Raw genomic sequence first — 8,654 nt, 5'->3', positions numbered from 1 at the left:
ACTCTCTAAAAGGAATAATCAGGACCAAGACAGACAATACAGATGCACATCAGAAAGGTGGTGCGAACTGTGCTTCATGCTAAATCATTTCCAACATATAGCAGGTGTTGCACTGGCCTGTCCAGGTGCTGTTAGAGATCATTGAAAGTTCACCTATCCTCAATTACGACAATCTGTTTATCATTTGCATCCATACATTATAGACCAGGATGACTAAAATTGTCTCTATCCTTTTGAGGAAAACTCATGGTGCCCCTGGCCCTCCTTGAGTAGACCTATAAATACGAAATGCAGCTATGCACATTGTCAAGTTACCAATAACTGTCAATGCCGCTTGCAGTGCCACAAGTACCTACACACCACATTTCCAGTTCAATGAAAACAGCTGATATGGCCATGTAGTAAGCCATTATGCTTCTATGTGAAACCTCAATTTTAACTTTCATGCAGGTCATTTTAATAAAAGATTGTGATCACTGCATTTTATACAGTAGGTACAGTTCACACCTCCTATTTGCCTTCTTGATGCAATGAAATAATTTGCACTGAGATGTTATTGCAGTCAAATCGGTACTTGTGTGTGTGTGTGCACTTGAAGATGGAATTTATATTGAGCCCTTTTCACAAGTAACTTGGTACAGTGGAACACATTTGATTTGCAAATGATCTTCATGAGCATTATGCGTACCAACATAGGGCCAAACCTGGAGACTGTTATGCCATATTTGTTCATCTGAAAACGCTTGACGATGGAAGTTTTCCAATAAATATCAGGATCTAAATTACTAAAGTCTCAATACAACAAAGAATGTAAATATGACTTACATCAAGCGACTCGGAATTATAAAAGAAATGCCAGGTGCATGCACACATCGCTCCACCAAGAAGAGGAACCTGCGTTTTATCAGATCGAAGGTTAGAGAATTACCAATTAAATTCTAACCAAGAAAGCATCACCCTGCAAGGCAGTTCTGCAACAGCATTCATTTGTACATCTCAATGCAATCACAGATGCATGCTTCACAAACTAACATCAACTGACCTATGCACCTCCAACAAAGCAGGACAGGAGTTGCACATGTAGACTTGGAGATGAACATTTGAGAAAGAATGGGATGTTGAGAGAGAGAGAGAGAGAGAGAGAGAGAGAGAGAGAGAGAGAGAGGCGCAGATATTGTTGGAAGAACCAAATATAAACACGGTCAATGCAGGAAAGCAAGAGTAGTTTGATGACATAAGGGGTGGTATTCAAAGCTTGAAATTCAACAACTCACCTGGTAAAGGTTAATTGATAAGGTGGCTGCTCAGAATGAAAACTTAAAAGAAATACATGTGCATAATCTGGCTTTTGAAGCTTGAAATCCCACGTTTATTGCTACAGGCAAAGCTGATAAAGACAAAGATTGAAGTAAAACTTGTTTATATAAAACAAGCCAATTGAATGGCTGAAACTTGAACCAGGGTAAAGGAAACAGTCCCATAGCAAGTCGGAGAAAGTGATAGAAGAAATGGCAGAGTTTCAATCCTGGAAATAGGCATTGCTTCCAAATTATCATAATATCATACCATCATACTGATCATGGACAACACAAACAAGCAAAAATAAAAGAGAATCCCAATTGCACTCCTGGTAGTTTCCAATCAGTAGAAGTATTTTTACATTATTCAGTTCTATTAATTTCTACTGACCAATTCCTTGAATCAACTTGCTCAATTTCGTTCAGTACCACCTCTTTCCATTATGGATTAATTTGCATAGGTAATTAAACCAAAAAAAAGTGGACAAAGAGAAAGCAATAGAAGATGAAGATTCCCTCTCACCATGGCCCAAGAAAGCCCCTTCCACAATTCAAACCCCGATTTCTCTCCATATTCCCAAACCAAAGCCATGGCAGCAACCCTAGCAGCATCAATACAATACTTGTTTAAACGCAAAGACTTGGTAGGTATTTGGGCACACCCCATTTATCCCCCCCCCCCAAAAAAAAAAAAAAGAAAAAAGAAAACAGAATAAGTTGGGATATCAGCGTCCCGACTTATCCAGTTTTTCCGGAAAAGTGGTATATGTAATAAAATCAGGAACAGAGGTTCTCCAAGTGATAATGGGGAAAGAAGATTCACCACTCTGCGACGCTCGAGACGTGGATGGCTCAGGTGGTAAGGGAGAGCGCGTTGGAGGGCTCCTGAGAGATTACGGACGGATCCAGGAGGACGGGCAATCCGGAAGCCGAGGCGTGGCCAGAAACGGCTGCGGCGAACGCGAGGGAGAGCACTACCGTCTCCAAGCATCGCGAGAGTCGGAGCCTGTTTTTCCGGGAAGGAATTCCGGGGAGACTCCGGCAACGGAGTTTTCTCGAAAGGGGTGGCGGAAGAACGGCCCGACGGCGAGCCGTTGCAGCCGTGGAGAAGGGAATAAGGAGAGGAAGAGTTTGGGGGCGAGGGTGTGAGGAGACGGTGACGGAATCCAACCGGAACGCCATAGCCGGTGGTGGTGGTCTCGTTTGGCGAAGCGATCGGATATCGTCCAGTTCGGCTGGCTCTTGTTTGCGGACCGGACTCAAGGGTGATAACGGGTCGGGTTCGATAGGATCTTCGAACTGAATCCGATAACTTTTTTTTTCTCGGATTTGGGTCTTCGAAGTTCGAACCAAAATCTGTGTTTTCTTAAGGAGTACACTTTTCCTCTAGCAAAAAAAAAAAAGGAAAAAAAGTGCAATTTCCACACCAAAAATCAATTTTCATATTGAAGAAGTAAACAGTTTTTATGCTCCACAAGCATGCATGCTTCTCTCAAAGCATCGCATGGAAGTCTATTTTCATGATTGGAAACAAGATTTTTTAAAATTGAGTTTCCAAGGTTGTAAGAAGCATTCGATAACTATGGGTATCATTTAGATAGTTGGATGGTTAGGTTGCAACAAATTCCATGGGAAGTACGCCTAGCTTAGCTATCAAATAGGAGGAAAAAAAAAACACTATAGGCATCACCGTTGAAATTGTTGCTCACAGTAACGGTCCTCACAAACCGTTTTAACGAGAGCTGATCAGGTGATCTGTCTAATCACTTTAAGAAAGTGATTTGACATCTTCATCGTTCATTGGTTCATCCCACCCACAAAGACCAGACCTTATGGTCTCTGTGAATCGGTCAGGATGCAAAATCTTGATCTGCTCTCCTTTTTTCACCGGGCTCACCATGGGAACAAAAATGACGCTCTCTTTAACCTTTTTTTTACGGTCAACTCATAAGGATCGGAGTTTCATTTTAATCTTGAATCTGATTGTACGGATGTGAGCTCTAGAATGATCCGATATTCAAAAATTACATTTCTTCATGGAAAAAAATACATGATCCAATGGCTGATTCGTAGCAAATTCACCATGCCAAGCACATCCATATGGTTGGATTTACAAAAAAAAAAGGGTTCAGTTCTCATATATAGTCGATTTTCACTAAATTGAGCATGCTAAACACATCTAATAGTTCAAATCTATAATAAAACACTTAAAATCTATGGGGCAGAATGGAAAATTGGGCCTAATATGTTCAGTTCTCATATATATATATATATATATATATATATATATATATATATATATATATATATATATGAGTAACTAGAATATAAGAACTAAAAATACGGGCATTTTCAACACTTTTCTTGTAAATCCAACCAAGTGGATGTTCTTGGCATGGTGAATTTGCTAGGAATCAACCATTGGATCATGTATTTTTGATGAAAAATATGATTTTGAATGCTTGAATATTTATGAAGATTATAAGCCATTGATTTTAAAGCCTTAAAAAAATCTCGTTTATGCATCAAAATCGAACAATTCTAAAGTGGGTTCTGTAAGGACATATGACCATAAGTGGTCGTTCGAGTAGCTATTCCAACAATCACATTCCAAGAGAAGTGTCTCTTGAGGTTGGAGGTCATTTCAACAGTCACATTTCAAGAGAAGTATCTCTTGAGGGATGAAGGGATTTCTCTTAGGGGTTGTGTTCCAAAGCTTGAACCCTCTTCATAGTCTATAAAATGCAAGTAAAACGGTGTATAGTAAATACACAAGAAATCATAACATAAAAGAAGAAGAGGGTTGAGAGTTTGGACTCCCTGGCGATTTCAAGCGTAACTACGAAGCCTTCATCCCCATACAAGGTCGGTTCCCAATATTGGTATCAGAGCTAGGTTGTGCGGGTTTGACAGATCCCTATCGATGAAAGTGTGCATGCCGGTATCTTTTGCATCATCGAGAAAAGAAAAACAAACAATTCAAACAGGAAAAATAAGTGATTAAGGTCAGTGAGATTTTTTTGTTTGAGAAAACCCGGTTTATCAGGGTAAGTTTTTTTCCAAATAATATATATAATATATTCTGGTAAATGGCGATTGTTAAGACCCATCACCAGAAATCAGTGGAGCCGTATTCGGCAACACAAGCCCACAGTGTTTGATTAGTGAAAAAAAAATTTAGCGTCGGACCGACTCTGGCCTGCGTTGAAACCGCGCACGCCCAAATCGGGTTTTAATGGTTTCCTCCATTCTATAGGGTCACTGCCGAAAAACCCAAAACTTCATGGCTGGCAGAAGAATGTCGGTTCAACGCTGGTACATGCTACTTCGTTGGGTCATCACTATGCAAGTGACGTCCACTCCGGCACCGACAGGAAGTCGGGTGCCTTGTGCAGTCGCTGGAGGTGGATGCCGTGAGATGCCGCCTGACCAACGTCTTAGTCCGTCGACAGTGACAAATAAAACAAAAAATCAGAAAAAAGAGGAAGAAGAGGGTCAGCTTACCGGGGCATCTCTGGATAGGTCAGATGGAGTCGTCGGAAAATCGACGTCGCTCGACGCTACCCAATGACAGTTTTCTCAAAGCAAGTTAAGAGAAAATGAAAAGGGGAAACCCTAATATGTTTTTTCCCTTTTTGTTATACCGTATAACCCTTTTACATAAAAAAATGAAATTTTAGATTAAACCTTAAATTATTGCAAATTCAAAAAAGGGGTTACTTTTCTTAAAAAATAGAAAAACCCATATATGAACTTTTCTAAAATTACAAAAGAGGGTTAAACCTTTCTGTTTAACTCAAAATTTTTCTTTTTGATGTTTATGTTTTCGTTTTTGCTTAAAAAGGCTTATGCTTTTCTGAAAATTGCAGAAAAGAGGTTTATCTTTTTGATAAACTCAGAAAGTTGCAGAAATAGGTTTCTTTGATTTTGTTTATATAAAACATCTCTTAAATACTTTCTAAAAGTGCAGAAAAGTGGTTATGAGTTTCAGAAAACCACCTGTTACTTATCTTTGTCAAAAAGTGCTTAAATTTAGCAATTTTTGTGAGTTTCTTGCATACTTAAAGATCGTATTGCATGATAAACTAGTTTAGAAGGATTAAAACTAGTTATATTTATAAATATTAGTTGGAATATATTTTATTAATTCTTATATTTGTTTATAATTAGAAAAATGGCAAATCGAATAGTCATGGCTGAGTTGTCCAAAATCAAAAAACTCAATGTGACAAATTTTAGAACGTGGAGAAGAAAAATAGAATATCTATTGAAACATGACAAGACCCTATACGTATTGAATAATGCAAAATCTTCATTAACTGATAAATCAACTGAAAAAGAGAAGAAAACTTATAATAAGTTTATTGAAGACGATCAACTTGCTTGAGCAACTGATCTTCTAACATTTATACAAGATGACCTCATCCGAGTATTTGAAGATTTTGACACTGCAAAGAGAATGATGGAAGAAGTTAAGAAAAAATATGATATGACTTCAGAAACCCACATTCAACTTTTTCTAGAGCAGTACAACTCTTGCTGGATGAAAGAGTCAGATAACGTAGTTGATCATGTGAATCGAATAATGGTAATGGCTAAGGACTTAGCCATAGCAGAAAATGATATTCCTGAGCGCATGAAAATCTCCACCATATTAAATAGTCTTCCTCTAATATGGAAGATGGTGTCGATTGCCATGAGGTTAAACCAGAAAAGCCTTACTCTAACAGAGCTCCCTCTACAATTAGCTCTTGAGCAAGAGCACATGTCAAAAGACAAAAAGGGAGAAGTTATGAATACTCAAGAATCCTTATCAGCAAATTCTCATAAGTTCAAGCCTAAAAGCACGTTCTTCAAAAAATTTAAGAAGAATAAATTCAACAAGAAACGTCTAGTGCAAACCAAGAACTCCAAGACTGCAATCAGGGGAGCATGTTTCTATTGTAGAAAAGTTAAGCATTTCAAGAATAATTGCCCAAATAGAACCAACAAAGAGACTCCAGGAAAGCAAGTAAATTGAGAACGAGAATTAGTGTGCACTATATCTGAATCATTGATTTCAGATAGTGATCTCCCAGGGTGGTGGATAGATTCAGGGGTGACGCGATATGTGTCCAAGACAAAGAAATGACTTATAGAAATAAAAGAGTTGAAGCCTGAAGGTCATAAGGTGTATATGAAAAATAACACCTATACTGATGTAATCGGGATAAGGACCTATAGGCTTCAGGTAGAAGGGACCAGTCTCCTACTAACAAATGTACTTTATGTACCTTCCATACGAAGAAATCTTTTAGCAGTGAGAAATTTTGCTAAAAAAGGCTTCAAAATTCGCTTTCAGAGTGACAAGGTCACTGTTGGGAAAGATGGAAACATGAAGCTCAGGGGTCGCTATGATGCTGACAATGGTCTTTTTTGTCTTAATGTAACTCCTTTTACAAGTAATGCAATGAATATTTCTGATTATGTTGATTGTGTATTTAATGTAGATACATATTTATGGCATTTAAGGTTAGGGCATGTAAATGTTAATAAAATAAAAAGAATAATTTGCATGAGATTATTACCTTCTCTTACAAATATAGAATATGAAAAATATGAACCATGCATATCAAAGAAAATGACAAGAAAACCTTTCCTTAAGAGAAGTAGGTCATGTGATTTGTTAGTTCTGGTACACACAGATATTTGTGGACCTTTAACTATAAAAACACATGAAAGAAAATCATATTTCATCACATTTATAGATGATTACTCTAGGTATGGATACATATACCTAATTTCTAAGAAATTAAAATCTCTAAAAAAGTTTAAGGCATACAAACATGAAGTTGAAGGATTACTAGGAAGAAAAATCCAGATTATCATATCTGATATAGGAGGTGAATATAACTCCGAGGAGTTTAAGACCTTCTGCACTAATAATAATATAACTCATCATACAACGATGCTTTCTACGTCACAACAGAATGGTGTAGCAGAACGAAGGAATAAAACCTTAATAGATATGGCAAGATCCATGTTGGCACATGCAAATCTTCCCAAGAAATTCTAGGGAGAAGCAATTTGCACTATCATATATATCCTGAATAAGGTTTCTTCTAATGTTGTAGAGCTTACTTTCCATGAATTATGGACTAGTAGGAAGCCAGACTTGAGTCATTTACGAAAGTGGGGGTCACCTGCTCATGTGTTGATTCCTAGTCAAATGAGAGACAAGTTAGATAGTAAAACTATCAAATACATTTTCATGAGATACCTAAAGGGATATCGACCATATAATCATGAAAAAAGATTTATAGAGAGTAGAGAGGTAGAATTCTTAAAAACTCAAGAAAGCGTTTTCGATCTTGAAGATGATGATGTCTTTCTGGATATCATAAATGATCCTGGGATACCCATTCAAGATTTAGAGCATAACGATCTAGTTGTGAATAATGAACAAACTTCATAACCAGTAACTAGACAGAAACAAGAACTCCTCTATCGTATTTGAATGATTATTATACATTCTTGGGTGAAGAATTATGTTACTCCATGAATTTGGATGAAACTCTTGATAACTTAAGTTTTGAAGATGCAATTGTTTCTAATGAGTCTGAACTCTAGAAGGAAGCAATGAAAGATGAGTTGAAATCCTTAAAAAATAATGGAGTTTGGGAACTAGCTACCTTGCCTAATGGATATAGGGCAATTGGTAGCAAATGGGTTCTCAAGAAAAAACTCAAGGCAAATGAATCTATTGATAGATTCAAGGCTAGATTAGTAGCAAAAGGCTATACTCAACGAGAAGGGATTGATTATGAAGAAACTTACTCTTCTATAGCTAAACTGGCATCTATTCGTATTATTTTGGTATTGGTAGCTTATTTTGATCTTGACCTATATCAAATAGATGTGAAAACAACCTTCTTAAATGGTGAATTAAATGAAATTATTTTCATACAACAACCAGAAGTTTTTGAAATTAAAGGTCAAGAAGATAAAGTATACAAGTTAAATAAATCCTTGTATGGACTTAAGCAGTCACCAAGACACTGGTATTTGACTTTTCATAATGCTATAACCAAATTGCAAATAGTCTGGATCACTGTGTATATGCCAAGAAAAGTGAGAGTATGTTTACTGTGTTATCCCTCTATGTTGATGATATATTAATTGCAGAGAATGACATACACATAATAAATATGACTAAATCATGGTTAAGTTCTTGATTTGAAATGAAGGATATGGGTGATGCTTCATATATCCTTAGAATTAAAATTCACAGAGATAGAAAATCGAAATTGCTATGTCTGAGTCAAGAAAAATATTTTGACTACATTCTAAAAAATTTAGAATGAAAAGTATCAAGGC

General features: G+C 37.0%; 1 pseudogene across 1 annotated transcript; it reads right to left on the bottom strand.

Moving 5' to 3' along the window:
• Positions 1-244: 244 nt before the first annotated feature.
• On the bottom strand, positions 245-2,481 carry LOC149840208 (uncharacterized; annotated as a pseudogene). The gene is made up of 4 exons (XR_016431678.1): positions 2,122-2,481; positions 1,822-1,900; positions 826-894; positions 245-352 (listed from the first exon to the last, which is right to left on the bottom strand). The product of XR_016431678.1 is annotated as an uncharacterized LOC149840208 (transcript).
• Between the last annotated feature and the right edge of the window lie 6,173 nt (positions 2,482-8,654).

This window comes from Nuphar pumila, chromosome 4, assembly GCF_984573655.1.
Source record: "Nuphar pumila chromosome 4, dmNupPumi1.hap1.1, whole genome shotgun sequence".
Lineage (NCBI taxonomy): Eukaryota > Viridiplantae > Streptophyta > Magnoliopsida > Nymphaeales > Nymphaeaceae > Nuphar > Nuphar pumila.
This window is presented reverse-complemented; position numbering and strand designations above follow the sequence as displayed.